Here is a 17,677-nt window from a genome sequence, read left to right as displayed (position 1 = left end):
AAAAAAAAAAAAAAAATGTTCCTTTCCCTCACTCAGGAGCTTTTACATTCAGGTCCTTGTTACTGTCCTTTCTCTTCTACCAGGATCAATGATTTCTTGCAGTCTCTCCCATCAGGAGCCAGATTCAGGATGTGAATAGTACCCAAGGGCCTAAAAGGTTTTTTTTTTTTCTATTTGCTTTTAGATTAAATAGGTGATTCTCAAAATGTGGCCCTTGGACCAGCAGCAGCAGCATTATGTGGAAACCTTAGAAATGTAAATTCTCAGTCCCTAGCCCAAACCTACTGAATAAAAATTTCTAGGTGTGGGGCCTGTAATCTTTACTTTTACAAGTCCTCCAGGTAATTCTGAGTTCTGCTCAAGTTTTGGAACACTTGGCTCAGGCATTCTTTATTTGTAGAATGCTTTTTGTTGCTGTTGTTAGTTACCTTGGAGTCAGTCCAACTCGAAGGTGCCCAATATATAACAGAACAAAACATTGCCATGCCTGCCTGATCTTTGATATGTTTGAGCCCATTGTTGCGACTATTGTGTTATCCATCTCATTGAGGGGTTCTTTTTGTTTTTTTTGCTGACTCTCTACTAAACCTATGGTCCTCTTCTAACAAGATATTATCATTGGGAAAAACTGGGTAAAGGGTATGAAGGATGTCTCTGTGTTACTTCTTACAACTGCATATAAATCTACACTTACTGAAAAAAAAAATTTAATTGAAAAAAAGCGGGACTCTGTAGCATAAGAATGAAACAAAGGCACAAAGTTCTTGAGTTTTAGGAATTGGCAGGGGTGTCCTTAAATTAAGCCCCTAAATTGTAACAAGGAATTAAATTCCCTAGACCATGTCATGGAGCTCTGGTAGCATAGTGCCTAAGGTACTTGACTACTAACCCGAAGGCTGGTGGTTCAAACCCACAAGCCACTCCTCGGAAGGAAGATGGGGCAATCTACTTCCGTAGTCATACTGCCTCAGAAACCCAAGGAGGGGTCACTATGAGTCAGGTCCAACATGATGGCACATAACAACAACAACAGACCATGCCATGGTCCATATCTGGGATCACCATTAAAAACTACAGACTCTAGGACTAAAAGCCTAAGTCAAAGTTCCCACTGAGCACTGTGTTGGTTATGATTTATAGGAAGCTGCTGATCTAGGGAGACAGGTACATACAGACACGACTGTGAACCAGAACCTGAGACAAGCTACCCAGTATCTCAGTAAATACTTCTGTGATACTGCCAATGTCACCACAGGGCATAAGGCCTGGGCCACCAATATATAACTTAGTTCTGAACTAGAGACCCTAAGAGGCTGGGTGGAAGCAACTGAAAAGCCACAAGACATAGAAGGGTGAGCATAAATGATGTTTAAGAGACACAATGAGAAAACCCACTTAGGATAAACTGCAAACCAAAACTATAATACGTGAAGAAAACTAACATGAAAGAAAACAGCCCATGTAATCAACTATCAGAACACAAATTCACTCCAGATGAAACTAAAATAATACAACAACTTTTTAAAAGACTTGGAAATGAATATTCATCATCCTCAATGAAATAGATTAAGCAATATCAGACTGTAATTAATTAGTAACAGTTGGATATGTAAAGAAATCATAGAAATTAATAATACATACGTATATATAAACAAGCTTCCTAGAAGGAATAAATGTTAGACTAGGAACATAGAGAAAATTAGTTAAGTTCTTAGCCAAGAATTCATTTGGAGTACAGAACTGAGACTCACAAAGTAAAGCATGTAAAAAGGAGTTAGGAACATGCAGGGATAGAACTTCCAACTTATGTCAAATAGGAATTCCAAAAGAGAAGACTAGAGCAAATTGTGAAGAGATGATATTTGAAGAATAAAAGGTTGGAAACTTTTTGAAATGGAAAAAAAAAAAAAAGACACTAGTTCTCACCCTGAGAATTTATTCAGAAAACAAAAAAGCCTAAACAAAAATAAATCTACACCTAAAGACATAATAAAGCTGTAAAGCATCAGTAAAAGAGAATATAGCCTCTTAACACTCACTAGAGAAAAAAAAAGAGATTATTGCCAAATGGAACAATAAGTATTCCAATAGCAGACTTCTCATCAGCAGCAAAGGATATCAGAAGACCATGTGCAATATCTTCAAAATGCTGGCAATGCTAGGCCTGCAAGTGCAGGGCAATGGCCAGCTGAAGCCATTGAAAGACCTGCAGTCTTCAGCTGGCCACAGTTCCTACAAAACTCCTTCACTGAATATCTATGCCTTCTTGGCCCCTGTAAACATTTACCGGTGTTGCCTCTGGTATAGATTAAGAAGCTTGGATGTAGAACATAGGTTCCATGATTCCTTGACTGTCTAACCATTGGCAATATCCTAACAAAGAAGTAATGATAGAGCCTCTAGAATTTAAATCAATCAAAATAGCCATTGCTATTCTAAAATACTTAATTATTTTCAGAACCTGTTTCTCTATGAAAAATAAAATTGATTGCATGTGTTAAACAACAATTTTTTACAGTGCATTTTAACTGTGGTCTTCATCATTTTGAGACAGGGGGCTAGAGGTATAGACATTCTCCTACAAACCCATGATAGAAAGAGGAAGTCCCCACTCCAAAATAACATTTTAAAAAGGAATCAATTTTCTAGGGTAGCCACAAATACTTATCTATATTATAATAAAGATGAAATATTTTATTTCCAATATTTTTTCTGTATTTATGTATTTCCATAAGAGATAATGCAGACATGAAGACCTTTTAACATAAACTATGACTATGAAGTGTTCTAGTCCAAGTATATTAAGTGTACCATAGGAGCTCTGATAGCTTATTACCTAAGGCACTTGACTGCTAACCAGAAGGCTGGTGGTTCAAATCCACCAGCCACTCCTCAGAAGGAAGGTTAGGTAATCTACTTCTGTAGTGATATGCCTCAGAAACCCAAGGAGGGGTTGCTATGAGTCAGGTCCAACTCAATGGCACATAACAACAACAACAACAACAACAATAACATTGAATAGCCTAAGAACCTAACCAGAGCTATAATTTTCTGTATGAAAATACTTCTTAAATTGCAAACAACTGGCATGCAAATAAACATTAGGAGCCTGATAAATTTCTAATTTGGAGATTCATCTAACAATTTTTTTTCACAAGATTGTTAACAGATGCAAAGAACAAAAATCATTTACCAAGCTAAAAAGTGAACAGAAGTACTTATAATTAATTATCATTAATAGGTACTATTGTTTAAAAATAAATATGTCTTTGTTTGGCATAAATTTCTGGTGACATAACTGGGAAGAATAAGAAATGAGGAGAATAACTGGGTATCTCTCCTGATGCCTAAAAGTAGTGCACAGAAGGAGTGTCTCCCAATCATCTGGTCCCGGCTCCCTCGGGAAAATATTGGGGAAAAAGAAAGTGTTTGTTTCTAAGCACCTCTATTCTCTTAGTTGTGAATCAGGTTAGAAATGAATAAAGACTGCCTACCATTTGGCACCAAGGAAATCCTTGTAGTCTGGCTTCTAATTGTCCTGGGTGGAAGCAGGCACAGAAATGAATGATCCCCAAATCCCTTCCACCTCAGGCTTATCTGCTTCTAACCCCAAGCTGATTGTCATCATGTCCTAAGGATATAGACTCTCATCCTGTTTTTGTTCTGTTTGGCTGAGCTGTGGTGTGTTACCCCAGGTTGCATTTTATATATCACCTTAAGGGTCAGGCCTGGGGAGAAAATGGCAAATGCCCCAGGCTTATTAATGAGGGCAAGAAGCAGACGTGCCACAAGCAGCAGTTTATAACTGAACTTCAACTCCTCTTCTACTTGTAGAGAAGGTCCTATATGATATGACTGGAAAGGGAAATAAATTTATCTAGAAATGTAAAGGCAAAGGCAAAACAGGAAATGGCCAACATAGGGTGATATGCTGGTTGAAAGGGGATATATGAGGGTAGATGTTGTTGTTGTTGCTGTTGTTATTTGCCGTCGAGTCGGCCCCGACTCATAGCGACCCCTCCTTGGGTTTCCAAGGCAATATCACTACGGAAGTAGGATTGCCCAACCTTCCTTCCGAGAAGTGGCTGGTGGGTATGAGGGTAGATACTAACTCCTAATAACATATTTTTAAAAAAACATTATTTTTTAACTGTACTGCTCTCTTTTTAGCATCTCCATGTCCTCACTCTTAGCTTTTTTTTTTTTTTTTTTTTTTTTCTTTTCACTTCCACATTCCTTTCCATCACACCCTCTTCTCCATCCTTTGAAACATCCCTAGACTCTGATCATTTTCAGGATTTAGCCAGTGCTTTCATTCCTTACCAAGGCATTATCACTCACCAAGTTACTTTTCCCAGGAATCATTTAGTTTAAAGGAGAACACAGGATTAGCCTGTCCTCAAGGTCCTGGCTTCGGGAGGCCCCAGAAAATGCCTTGTTTGGCTTTCTCAGGGAAAGTTGCAGGCCACATTTGGGACAAATCTCTTACAGCCTCTTCTTCAGACATTACAGTGGAGAGAAGGAGAATTCACTTCCACAATTCTTTAAGCCACTTTAAAATAACAAGGGGCTAGGAGAGTACATTACCGGCTGCACTGATATGAAGTGAATTCTTTGCAAAAATCCATGGATTATATTCTTATTTTACTCACTTTTGAGTGAATGTCAGAGTAGTTCATTAACTTGTTCCATTTCATACAGTCTAGACGCATGACTCCTTGACTCAGGAAAGATGATTTTTAACACAGCAAAATTAATGCAGTGAGGTAGGAGTGGTTTGGGAGTGAGGACAAAAGCCCTTTCCAATAACACTATCTCAACTATGCAGTGACTACCTTCAAACCAAGGGATGATTAGTAGTGGTTAACCACTATCATTGTAACCATTATCATAACTAATAGTTTTATGTCAAACAACTCTGTTGCCTGGCTACTCATGCTGTGGATTTAAGTATTTAATTCATATATGACCTCTAAGGCTGTGCCTTGCTTGGATTTTGCCTCCTCCAGGAATAACTTTAAGAGGGTTACATCCTAGTCAATAGGGCTATTTTGGTTTAAACTGTTTAGTACCAGGCAGCATGTGTTTCTAAAAACACTGAGTTAAAAAATCATCTTATCCAGTGGTCTCCACATTGAATTTTGCAGAGCCCTGCATTTCTGTGATGGTTCCTTAGAGACTCCCTAAGTAGGGGAAGGAAGAGGCCCAGTGGGAAATGAGTCCACACTCTACAGGATTGGAAAAGTTGTTTAAGATAGGTGTGGAATAAATCCAATGGAACGTGAACCCGAATACTCTTCCAGTGTTCCATGTGACTTCCGTTTCCCTGTGGGAAATACCTCAATTTGACCTGCATCTTTCAGTTGCCATGGTATCGAGGCATCTCTGTTTCCATGGCACCACTTATCCAGGGTAGAATGGATGGATCACAGGTCTCACCAGTATGTCTGTTTCTTTTCTTATATAAAAAGTAAGCAAACAAGGAGCTGTAGAGGAGCTGAAGGCATCAAAGAAGAAATGTACCTGAACTGTGTAGAACAAACCACATATGCCAGGGAAAATGGAGTTCACGCAAAAACCAATCAGGAATTTTTCCTCCAAACTACCTGGCTCAATACATGGAGATGGGTCCTCAAAATGCTGAGATATATGATAGTAGTGGCTTGAATACAATACAACAGATAAAAATGATAGGCAAAATAAAAGGAACCCTACCCTTGAATGTTTTTCATTTCAAATCTATACCTTCCATGACAAGAAGTATGGGCTAAAACACGCATAAAGGTGAGTGATGATGATCTTCAGAGGAAAGTCCCCCAATTTAGAGGGGAAGATACAGACTACATGATAGCAGCTATGTAGCATACCCACTCGCCCTACCTCAATATTCTTCCATTTCACTAACAACAGACTTCCTTAAGAAATAATTGAAATTTTAATATATTTTGGGGGATATATTTTGAGTAATGGATTAGAAGTCAAACTTTATGTAAGCACATCCCCAAATTGACCTCCCATGGAATCCTTCAACATAAAGAACTTCCTTGTGTCCTTATTTATTTTAACTTTGTTTTGATTTTTCGTTGGATCAGGGATTTCATGGAATCTTAAAATACAAAATTTAAGTTCAACCATTGTCTTCATGGACTCACTCAACCTCTCCCACTCCTCTCAGCTCACCCACCTATTAGACACACAGTCCTCATTTTCAGAAAATCCTTCCTCATAGCTAAGTCAATCCACATAATTCACTAGACTATAAGTTCCTTCAGAGCAAAGCCCTTGTCACTGTATCCCCTGCATCTTGCAGTACTTAGCACATATGAGTGGCTTAATATATATTGGTTAAATGAATGAACAAGTAAATAAGCAGAGAATACATATTTTGTCTCATTTTACATTGAAGAGAGCAGAAGAATCTTCACATAATTTTTTTTTTCTATACTTGAATACAAAACACTTCAAAGTCTTCCTTTCTCTAGGTTAAATATCTCTAGGGTCTGTCACCTTCCTTCCAAATTGGAGTTCTTTTCTGAATGTTCTCCATGTTCTCTGCACCAAGAATAGATAGAATTTTCTAGTAAGGTTTTGACTCACAGGGAAGACAATGGAAAAACGCTCTCATAGACCTCACTGGAAAGCCTACTGTTTCTCCACTTCCAATAATCTGTTTAGTCACTACTATTCCATTGACTCCTATTCACAGTTGATCTGTCCACATTACTTCCCATCTGAACGTACACAGGCAGCAAGTTCCAGTTTTATTGGGACCAATATGTTTCTACTTCTTCAGTACTCACCCCGTCCAACTTTCCCCTTTCATCTTTTCTGGCTTACAAAGCATGTAAGTTAGGATTCAGTCAGGAAAACAGAAGCAACATCAGACTTTTTACAAAGAAAATTTAATACTTTTTACAAAGGAATTTAACAGGACTAGAGGACTGGTAGCATAGTGGCTAAAGCACTTGACTGCTAACCAGAAGGCTGGCGGTTCAAACCCACCAGCCACTCCTCGGAAGGAAGGTTGGGAAATCCTACTTCCATAGTGATACTGCCTCGGAAACCCAAGGAGGGGTCGCTATGAGTCGGGGCTGACTCGACGGCATATAACAACAACACAACAACAACAGAGGACTGAAGCTCTGGTAGTATAGTGCCTATGGCATTTGACTGGAAACCAGAAGGCTGGTGGTTCAAACCCACCAGCCACTCCCCAGAAGGAAAATTGGGCAATCTACTTCCATAGTGATACCATCTTGGAAACCCAAGGAGAGGTCACTATGCGTGGGATCCAACTCGTAGGTAGTGAGTTGTTTGGTTTTTTTTTTTAGAGGACTTAATAGACATCAAGGAAATGCTGAGGTAATACAGTGATACAGTGTAATGCAATGAATTACTTAATATGGCCCTTCAAGCCATGGTCTGTGCACCTGCCACCAAATGACTGAGTAAATACAACCACTGCATGGAGTCAGATCCCTAGCAACCCCTCCTTGGGTTTCTGAGGCAGTATCACTATGGAAGTAGATTGCCCAACCTTCCTTCTGGGGAGTGGCTTGTGGGTAGGACAAGGAAAATGTGAGGTGCATGTGGCCCACCAAGGGGACTGGATAGGTTTCTAATAATGAAAATAAGGGTCTTGGAATACTTGTGGAGTGGGACCATGCAAATAAGGTGGTTGGATTTGTAACTTGAAGTTGGTCAGTTTTCTGCCCTGCTAGGCTGAAAATGAACCATCCCAGAGGAGGAAAGGGGGGGCCTGACCAGCACCAAGAAGAAGAGACAGGAGTAGAGCATGTCCTTTCGACCCAGAGTCACTGCATGGGAACCTTGTAGATCGAGGAGACACAAAGCTGTAACACCGGAGATGGTAAGAGATGGTGAGAAGCAGTGGCAGAGAAATGGTGGCAGCAGAGACAGCAGAGGCAGAAGAACCAAGAGATAGCATGAGACAGTGGGTAGGTGGGCTTCTGGAGAAAGTTGAGTGCCTTCAGGCAGGTGGCTTGCTGGTGGAGTGGGGTGCCTCTGAGCACTTATCAGCAGAGCTAAAAGAGCTTTGTAACACTTGCCTGAGCAGGGTAGAGGTCAACAGGCCCTAAGGCCTGGAGGCCAAGGGTCATAGAGAGGCATGCTTTAAGGCACTGCTAAGAAGAAGGTGCTCTGATCAAAGAACCATATTCTGAGTCATTTCTGATCCTGAATTGTAACCTGTCACTTCTCTAATAAACCCCTTAATTATGAGTCTGTGAGATCTGTGTGTCCATTGCAATGAATTACTGAACCCAGCAGAGAAGCAGAGAGTGCCATGGGAAGAGCCTACAGAGATAGGAGCTGCATGAAGCAGCTAGGGTGAAGGGAACTAAGGGAAGAAGTAAGGGTTATAAAAATCTAGGAGTTTGAAGGTGAGCCCTGATATCTGGGATGACCCTGACAGAAACAGGAAGCAAGCATAATAATCAATTCCTTCTTCCTTTGACCTTTAGTCTCCTCTAGTGCTACTTATTGGGAGCTCTGGTAGCATAGTGGCTAAGACACTTGCCTGCTAACCAGACGGCTGGCGGTTCAAACCCACCAGCCACTCCTCGGGAGGAAGGTTGGGCAATCCTACTTCCGTAGTGATACTGCCTCGGAAACCCAAGGAGGGGTCGCTATGAGTCGGGGCCGACTCGATGGCACATAACAACAACAACAACAACAGTGCTACTTATTAGCAGATCCTTGCAGGGACTCTCCTTTGCAGAATCCCACCCCCATCCTCAAAGAGTGGGATAGAGAAGGGTGGGTTTGGAGCTGAGAGACAATGCCTTAATAACTGACTCACTAATTTTTTTGATAATTTTCCTCTGTAGCAGGCATGGTTCATTCTTTCTCTGAGGTCAAGTAGAGCTCTGGTGGACACTGTACACTGTCAGCCTCACCTCTCAATGCCTGTGTCTGCTTCCCTGCCTGTGGCTTTCTTAAGTGCCAAAGGATCTTGCTCAGCTGGTGCACAGGGCAGCTGGAAGTACATGGGATTTAGCAATCCTCACCTGGGGAGAGTTTATATAAATATCTCAGCTCCCTCACTACTCAGTACAACAATTCTTGGACATGACTTTTCGTACAGGGTTTCCTCTGAGGGTTTCCAGCAGTACTTAGTCCCAGCCTCTCAAACTGGTGACCTGCAGTCCTCTAGTGGTAATTAGGTCTCTGTGGTCCTAGTTACCTAGCACTGCCATAACAGATATATTACACATGAATGGCCTTAAAGAACAAAACTGTATTTTCTCTAAATTCTGAAGGCTAGAAGTCCAAATCAGGGTCTCAGCAATATCAGTTTCTTCTATGAGTCTCTTTCCTAGTTTCTGCTGACTGTTGGTGATCCTTGATGTTATTTTGGCATTCTTTGGCTTCTGCCTTCACCTGGTATGTATCTCTGTGTCTATTCTGATCTTTTTATAACTCAGAAGTGATTAGGTGCAGAAACCAACTCACTCAGATACACTCTCCTTAACATAACAAAAGAAAAGTCCTATTTCCAAACAGGATCACATCTACAGGTACAGAGGTCAAGGCTTCAATATATATTTGGGGAAGACAGAATTCAATCCATAACATCTGCCACTAACATGCCCTTTCTCCCTTCCTTATCTCATTTACCATCATTCCTTTATTTATGCTTCCTGAGACAAACTTCCAAAAAGACTACCTGCCCCCAACTATTTGCTTACAGGTCTGTTTTGTAGGGAACTCAAACTAAGATATCTTTCCTTTGGCCAGTGACCCTCCTCAGCCTGTAGCTCAGGATCATTTGTGGACTTCATGAGTAAGTAGTCTATTGTAAGGTTTTTCAATCAGTATTCCACTTGTCAGGCTATTGTGGGTAATTTTAAATCACATTGGTTTGTGGACGTCCTAGCTTTATTTAATAATTTCAGCCTTGTGTGCATTATTACTTTTGAATCTAAACCTCTTTGACTTTGACTCCCATATTGCTATCTCATTGTCACTTTGTAATCATGCATTACTTCAGAGACACAGTCTAGGACAGCCCAAAAGATAGACTAAATACTGTCACATAGAGACAAAATTTGTCTAATCAAGAAACAATAGAGGTGGGAAAGGGAGAAATTCTAAAGAAATCTCTGTTATTTTCTCTCAGTCTACTGCCTTGGTACTTGTTTCTGTCAGCTGCTTAGTCATATTCCGTACCTCTCCCTTACAGGGACCATGTTCACAAACGTGTGCATTTTCACTTGCACTCTATACCACCTCTTGATCAAGATGCTATGATTCTTTCTTTTTTTTTTTAAATAAATGGAAAGGACTATGCCTATAAACCCCTGTTCATGTAAATAACGAAACATTTAAATCACCTAAGCCTAGGTTAAATTTGTTCCTTAGATGAGAACTCCTTGACATTCTTCTATATCATAGTTTTGCAGTCTACTTTGTACTTCCTCCACTTGGTTAAAATAATTGTGCACTTCAGAAGCAAAAGCTTGGCCAAAGTTAAAATAGATAAGAACACCACTTCCTTTTTTAAGGCTTGACACTTTGTCAAGAAAACAAGATCTTTCTATAAGTTCGGTGCTTCTTAATAAAGAAGCACTATATGAAGAAGAACATGGCATCGGGATTATAGGAAAACTCATTAACAGTCTGTGATATGCAGATGACACAAGTTAAGAGGGCTTGAAGCACTTACTGATGAAGATCAAAGACTACAGTCTTCCATATGGATTACACTTCAACACAAAGAATACAAAAGTCATCACAACTGGACCATTTACAACATGATGATAAATAGGGAAAATATTGAATCCACAATTCAATCAAATTGAATCTACAGGAGTCCATCAACTAAGGAATGGATAACCAAACTATGGTACATACAGACAATGAAATACTATGCAATGCTAAAGAATAATGTAGAATCTGCAAAACACTGCATAACATGGACAAACTTGGAGGACATTATGCTGAGTTAAATAAGTCAATCACAAAAGGACAAATATTGTATTAGTCTGTTATTGTAAAAGCCAACGAAACGTTTATCTATAGAAGGACATTTTCTTTGTTGGTTACCAAGGGTGGGAGGGGAGGGAAGGGAATTTTAGATAGATAGAGATAAGTATTGATTTGGGTGAAGAGAAGGGCAATATACCAAATGTGTGTGACCAATATGGCAGCATTGAGGATGAGAAAGACATAGAGAGGTACATGGGAGGCACAGACAACAAATATGAACCCTTTTGCACATATAGTACTGTGTTGTCAATGAAGGCAAACATGGGTATATGGGTGTTTAGATGGGTGGACAGGCTGAACTATTAGGTATGTCTATGAAATGGGGAGTGTATCCAAGAACATATATAAGGTTGGCAGAAAATGGTCCTATAAGTTTACGAGAATGATCAGAATTCCCAGGTGTATAGTAGAGCTGACAAGGGGCAAGGTTGTGGTCACTGCTTGGTCACAGCAGCTACCCAGAGGGACCAAGTATTTGAACTTGTGGGCTTGGGACCATAGTCTCAGGGGACATCAAGCTCAATTGGCATAACGTACTATACAAAACATTGTTCCATCTCCTACTTTGGCAAGTAGAGACTGGGATCTTAAAAGCTAGCAAGCTGCCATCTAGATGCAACGATTGGTCTCTCATCATCCAGAGCAAAGAAGAATGAAGAATACCAAAATTCATGGAAACAATTAGTCCTAGTGACTGGTACACCATCTGATCTAGAGCCTATATGACTGTGAGACCAGAAGAACTAGATGGTGCCCAGCTACCATTGTCATCCACTTGGAAGGGGATCTATGTAGGAGATCCTTGATAGAATGGGAGAACAATGTGGAACAAAACTCAAAATCATTTGGAGGAAAAAAAAGGGGGGGATCAGATTTGCTGTTCCAATAGAGCCTGTTGGAACCACTGAGACTATGGCCCCTAGCTGCCCTTCAGGTCTGGAATTGAACCCACACCTGTGGTTTCCAGCCAAACAAAAGACAGGCATATGAGTTGAACATTTACCTCAAGTAAATACACTCCTTGGAGAGAACAATCATGGGAGAAAGAAGGGCTGCTTATGCACAGGGAGACAGCTCAGGGGGCAGGAGTCCATGGAAGGATGGACACTGGGAAGAGGTAACTGTGGGGAGGTGGTGGGAGGGGAGCTGTTGCATTGTGGTAAACTGTGGTCAATGTCATGAGACAAAGTGTATGTGTACCACTGTATGGAACGTGAATTTGCTCTTTAAATCTTCACCCAAATCACAATTTAAAAAAAAAAAATGTATTTACAATCAACTTCTACAGAACCAGCAGTCAGGAAATCAACCAATTTATTGCATTGGTAAATCTACTGCAAAAGATTTCTTTAAAATGTTAAATATCAAAGATGTCACATTGAGGACTAAGGTGCACCTGACCCAGGCCATGGTATTTTCAGTCACCTCATATGCATGCAAAAGCTGAAGAGTGAATAAAGAAGACTGAAGAATTGATGTCTTTACATGGACTTTCAGAAAAATGAATAAATATGTCTGGAAAGAATTACAGTCAGAATGTTCCTTAAGGTGAAGTGGGGAGACTTCATCTCATGTACTTTGCATATGTTATCAGGAGGGACTAATCCCTGGAGAAGTACATCATGCTTGGTAAAATGGAAGGTCAGTGAAAAAGAAGAAGACCTTCAACAAGATGGACAGACACAATGGCTACAATATAATAACTACTGTGGCACTCATGGGAGTGATTACATCATATCAAATCTCATTATCGGGGAAAACTACTTCCTATCTGCTAAACCACTTAGAATCATGGCCCAGCCAAGTTGACATACAACCTTAAGTATCACAGCCACCAAGACAAGATATTTGGTTATCATGCTGTCTAATTATCTAGTGCTGCTATAACAGAAGTATCACAAATGGATGGCTTTAACAAACAGAGATTTATTCTCTCACCATTTAGGAGGCTAGAAGTCTGAATTCAAGGTGCAAGCTATAGGGAAGGCTTTTTCTTTCTGTCAGATTTTGGGAAAAATCCTTGTCTCCTTTCAGCATCTGGTGGTCCCTGGAAATCTCCATGTGTCTTGGCATCAATTTTCCTCTGAGTTAAGGAGGTATTCAGTGCAGGAACTTCAAGTTCAAAAACATACCCTGCTCCTGGTTCTTCCTTCTTGGTGGTATTGAGGTCTCTCTAATCTCTGCTCACTTGTTTAAACTCTTTTATATGCCAAAAGAAATTGATTCAAGATACAACTTAATCCTATAGAATGTATCCTGCCTCATTAACATAACTATAGTTAATCCTGTCTTATTAAAATCATAGAGGTTCTGATTTACAATGTTTATGATAATTACATCAGATCACAGAATGGAAGATAATCACATGACACTGAGAATCTTTACCCAGCCAAGTTGACATAGGTTTTGAGGGGACATAATTCAATGCATAACTCATGCCAACCTTAAAGAATGGAGAAAGCCAATAAGAAAGTTTTAAATTGGAAGAAAAGAAAACGAGTGAGTGGAAAAACATCAAGGGCTATTCTCAGATATCCAGGAATGGGACTTCTGTTGAATGACTCAAAAAATCAGAACTAGGACCAGTGAGTGGAAACAAGGAGACAGATTCTGGATCAGCATAGGGACAATTTTCCAGCAGCATGAGCTGCCTAAAAATGGAACTTCAAGATTGCAAATAGATGCTATCTAGATTGGCTTTGGGATTTATTTTGGATTAGACTCTAAATCACATCTGCATGTACCTCTAAAATCTTTCCTGTCTCTAAATTTATTTTTAAAATCTCAAAAATAACTAGCGGGTCCACTAAGAGTTCCTGGGTAGTGTGAGCAATTAGTGTTCTCAACTGCTAGAGGAGGCTGGAGGTTTGAGTACACAGAGATGCCTTGGAAGAAAGGCCTGATGACCTATTTCTAAAAAGTCAGTCATTGAAAACCCTATGAGCACAGTTCTACTCTGACACACGTGGTTGAGTCTACTGTATAAAATCTAATCTTTACCACCTTATTAATTGTTGCCCAGCATCTTACTCTATTTTAAGGGCTTAAAAAATGATTGTGGGTTAAGTGTGTGTGGTGGGGTTGGTACCAGCCCCTCCCCCCAAAAAACATTGTGTGTTTATTTTTTAGTAGTTTTTCAGCTTCAGGGTTATTTTTAAAATTCAAAGTTTCAGGATTATCTTTAAAAATTTAAATAGTAACATTAATTACCTTATTTTTCAATGTCATATTCAAATCCTGAATCTCAAAAATAATTACTAGATCTAATGGTTTTCTAAAACTTATTGTTTACTGAAATACATTCTTTATTATGACCATAATGTCGTTGTGTGACATCCAATTGATTCTTACTCATGTACTCATGGCAACCCTTTAGGACAGAGTAGAATTGCCCCAGAGGGCTTCAGATGCTGCACTCTTAAGAGGAGCAGATTGCCAGGCTGGTGAGTTCAAACTGCCAACCTTCTGGTTAGCAGCCAAGTGCTTAACCACTGTACCTATCTTTAGAATTTGAATTTAAATGATTAGTAGGCACTCCTCGGAAGGAAGGTGGGCGATCTACTTCCATAGTGATACCACCTTGGAAACCAAAGGAGGGGTCGTTATGAGTTGGGTCCGACTCGATGGCACATAACAACAACAACCAGGCCTAATGGTTTTCTAAAGCTTATGGTTTATTAAAATATATTTTTTAATATGACTGTCATAAAATCTTATTTAAGATAGTGACACACTAAATTTTCCTTAGAATTTAAATTCTCTAGAATTTAGATTTTAAATTTTCTTTTCAATCTAAGTTTTTAGATTTTTGTAATCTAAATTCTTTAGAATTTATTTCAGACTTTGAACCCTTGCAACAAGGAATTTGGAAGAAGAGAGATTGAAGTGGTAGCCTTGTTGAAAGTTTTCTAAATGTTGGCCTCTCTTTACCCTGGTAAAAGAAGGTAGTGAATAGAGCTAAAACTTAAGAATATTACAATATCTCAGAATCCATGACTAGAGATGATAACTGCCTAGCAGAAGTTGTTAGAAAAAGATTTAGGATTTAGGTAGAGTAATCTGATAGAATATTTCACTCATTTGTCTTTTATTAGTTGACATTTCCCTCATCAGTAAAGTAGGTACAAGGAAAGTGGAGAAATTTGGCTAATTAGTTATCCCATTTTATTGGATTCCTATTAATGGAAATTCTACCCTATACACTAATGCCTTGTATTATCAAAGATAAAGTAATTAGAGGACAATAATGACCATCCCTGGGTACAGATCCATACATACTGCCATTGGTTTTGTAATATCAGCTACGATCTGACCAGAAAAATCATAAAGTAAATACAAGTCTGCCTACCTTCCTACTTCCTCTTCTACGTTTTCTCCCTTCTGTATTGACCTTCATCAGTTGCCTCATTCAAGAAAAGACTAGGTGTAAGTTATTTACACCTTTGTCTGAGTATAAATAATTGTCATTCCTATTTTGGAGCATTTCTGTGTTATGCCTTAGGTCATGTGATGGGGGAAAAAGCTTAGCTGGAGAAATTCAGATTCAGAGAGCAAAAGGGAGAGAGAACTGTTTTAAGATGCAAGGATGAGCATGAATGTCCTTGAAATCAGTGTCTTTTGCCAGTCTGTTTCAGAGACTCCCTACTAAGCCTTCCCCAACATTCCAATAATATTCTCTATGTCCTGCAAGGAGGCAGCAATAGGGATCCAGGTAAGGGGAGGTTGGAGAGGTTTCCAACAGCTAAGGGAGACAAACTTGTCTGTCAGTTTGTCCTACTGTGTTGACATTTTGCTGTGAGTCTTGAGGCTGTGCCATCAGTGTTTCAAACCCAGCGGGGTGCACATGGTGCACATATATCAGCATGGCTTGCAGACTGAGACAGACTAGGAAGAAGGAAGAGGCCATCCACTTCTCAAAGACTTGGCAAGGGAAAACCTTATGAATAGCAGAGAAACACTGTCTGATACATTACTGTGCAACTTTATGAATAGTCAGGAACCATTGTCCAATACAGAGGAGGAGGATGAGTCACTTAGGTTAGCAAGCTCTCGAAACAGGATTGGGAAAGAGCTGCATCATCAGAGTAAACCCAGCCTTATTCATATGGATAAGGTAAAGCTTTCAAGACCTCCATTTGCTGACCAGCATGACTGAAATTGAGGAGAAAGAGATGCAAACATCCATTAATAGTAGGAACATGGAATGTATGAAGTATGAGTCTAGGAAAATTTAAAGTTGTCCAAATGAATTGGAATGTATAAAGATTGATATCCTAAGCATTAGTGAGCTGAAATGGACTAGTTTTGGCCATTTTGAATCAGACAACCATATGATCCAGGAATGACAATTTGAAGAGGAATGGTGTGGCATTCATCATCACAAAGGATGTTTCAAGATCTGTCCTGAAGTACAATGCTGTCAGTGATAGGATAATATCCATAGGCTTACAAGGAAGACCCATTAATACTACTATTATTCAAATTTATACACCAACCACCAAAGCCAAAGATGAGGAAATTTAAGATTTTTATCAACATCAACAGTCTGAAATTGACCAAACATGCAATCAGGATGTGTTAATTATCACTGGTGACTGGAATCCAAAAGTTGGAAACAAAGAAGGATCACCGGTATTTGGAAAATTTGGCCTTGCTGACAGAAATAATGCTGGAAATTGCATGGTAGAATTTTGCAAGACCAACGATTTATTCATTGCAAATACCCTTTTTCGACAACACAAATGGCAGCTGTACACATGGACGTTGTCAGATGGAACACACAGGAATTAGACTGACTACATCTGTGGCAAGAGGAGATGGAAAAGTTCAATATCTTTGCCAAAACCAGGCCAGGAGCCGATTGTGGAACAGACCATCAACTGCTCATATGCAAGTTCAACTTGAACTTAACAATTAAAACAAGTCCACAAAAGCCAAAATATGATCTTGAGTATGTTGTTATTGTTGTTATGTGCCATCGAGTCAGATCTGACTCATAGCGACCCCTCCTTAGGTTTCTGAGGCAGTATCATTATGGAATTAGATTTCCCCATCTTCCTTCTGAGGAGTGGCTGGTGGGTTTGAACCGCCAGCCTTCTGGTTAGCAGTCAAGTGCCTTAGCCACTATGCTACCAGAGCTTCCGATCTTGATTATATCCCTCCTAAATTTAGAGACCATCTAAAGAACAGATTTGATGCATTGAACACCAATGACCAAAAACCAGAAGAATTGTGGGATGATATCAAGAACATCATCCATCAAGAAAGCAAGAGGTCACTAAAAAGACTAGAAAAGAAGAGAAGACCAAAATGGATGACAGAAGAGACTCTGAAACCTGCCCTGGAGTGGAGAGTAGCTAAAGAAAATGGAAGATGACAAGACAAAAGAGCTGAACAGAAGATTTCAAAGAGCAGCTTGAGAAGACAAAGCCAATTACTATAATGAAATGTGCAAAGACTTGGGGTTAGAAAATCAAAAAGGAAGAACACGTTCAGCATTTCTCACACTGAAAGAACTGAGGAAAAAATTTAAACCTTGAGTTGCAATATTGAAAGATTCTATGGGCAAAATATGTGTTTTATTGACTATGCAAAGGCATTTGATTGTGTGGATCATGACAAATTATGGATAACATTGAGAAGAATGGGAATCCCTGAGCACTTGATT

The sequence above is a fragment of the Orycteropus afer genome, unplaced genomic scaffold (genome assembly GCF_000298275.1).
Source record: "Orycteropus afer afer isolate SDZICR_OR568_19922 unplaced genomic scaffold, OryAfe1.0 scaffold00396, whole genome shotgun sequence".
Lineage (NCBI taxonomy): Eukaryota > Metazoa > Chordata > Mammalia > Tubulidentata > Orycteropodidae > Orycteropus > Orycteropus afer.
Note: the sequence above shows the minus strand (reverse complement) of the source record.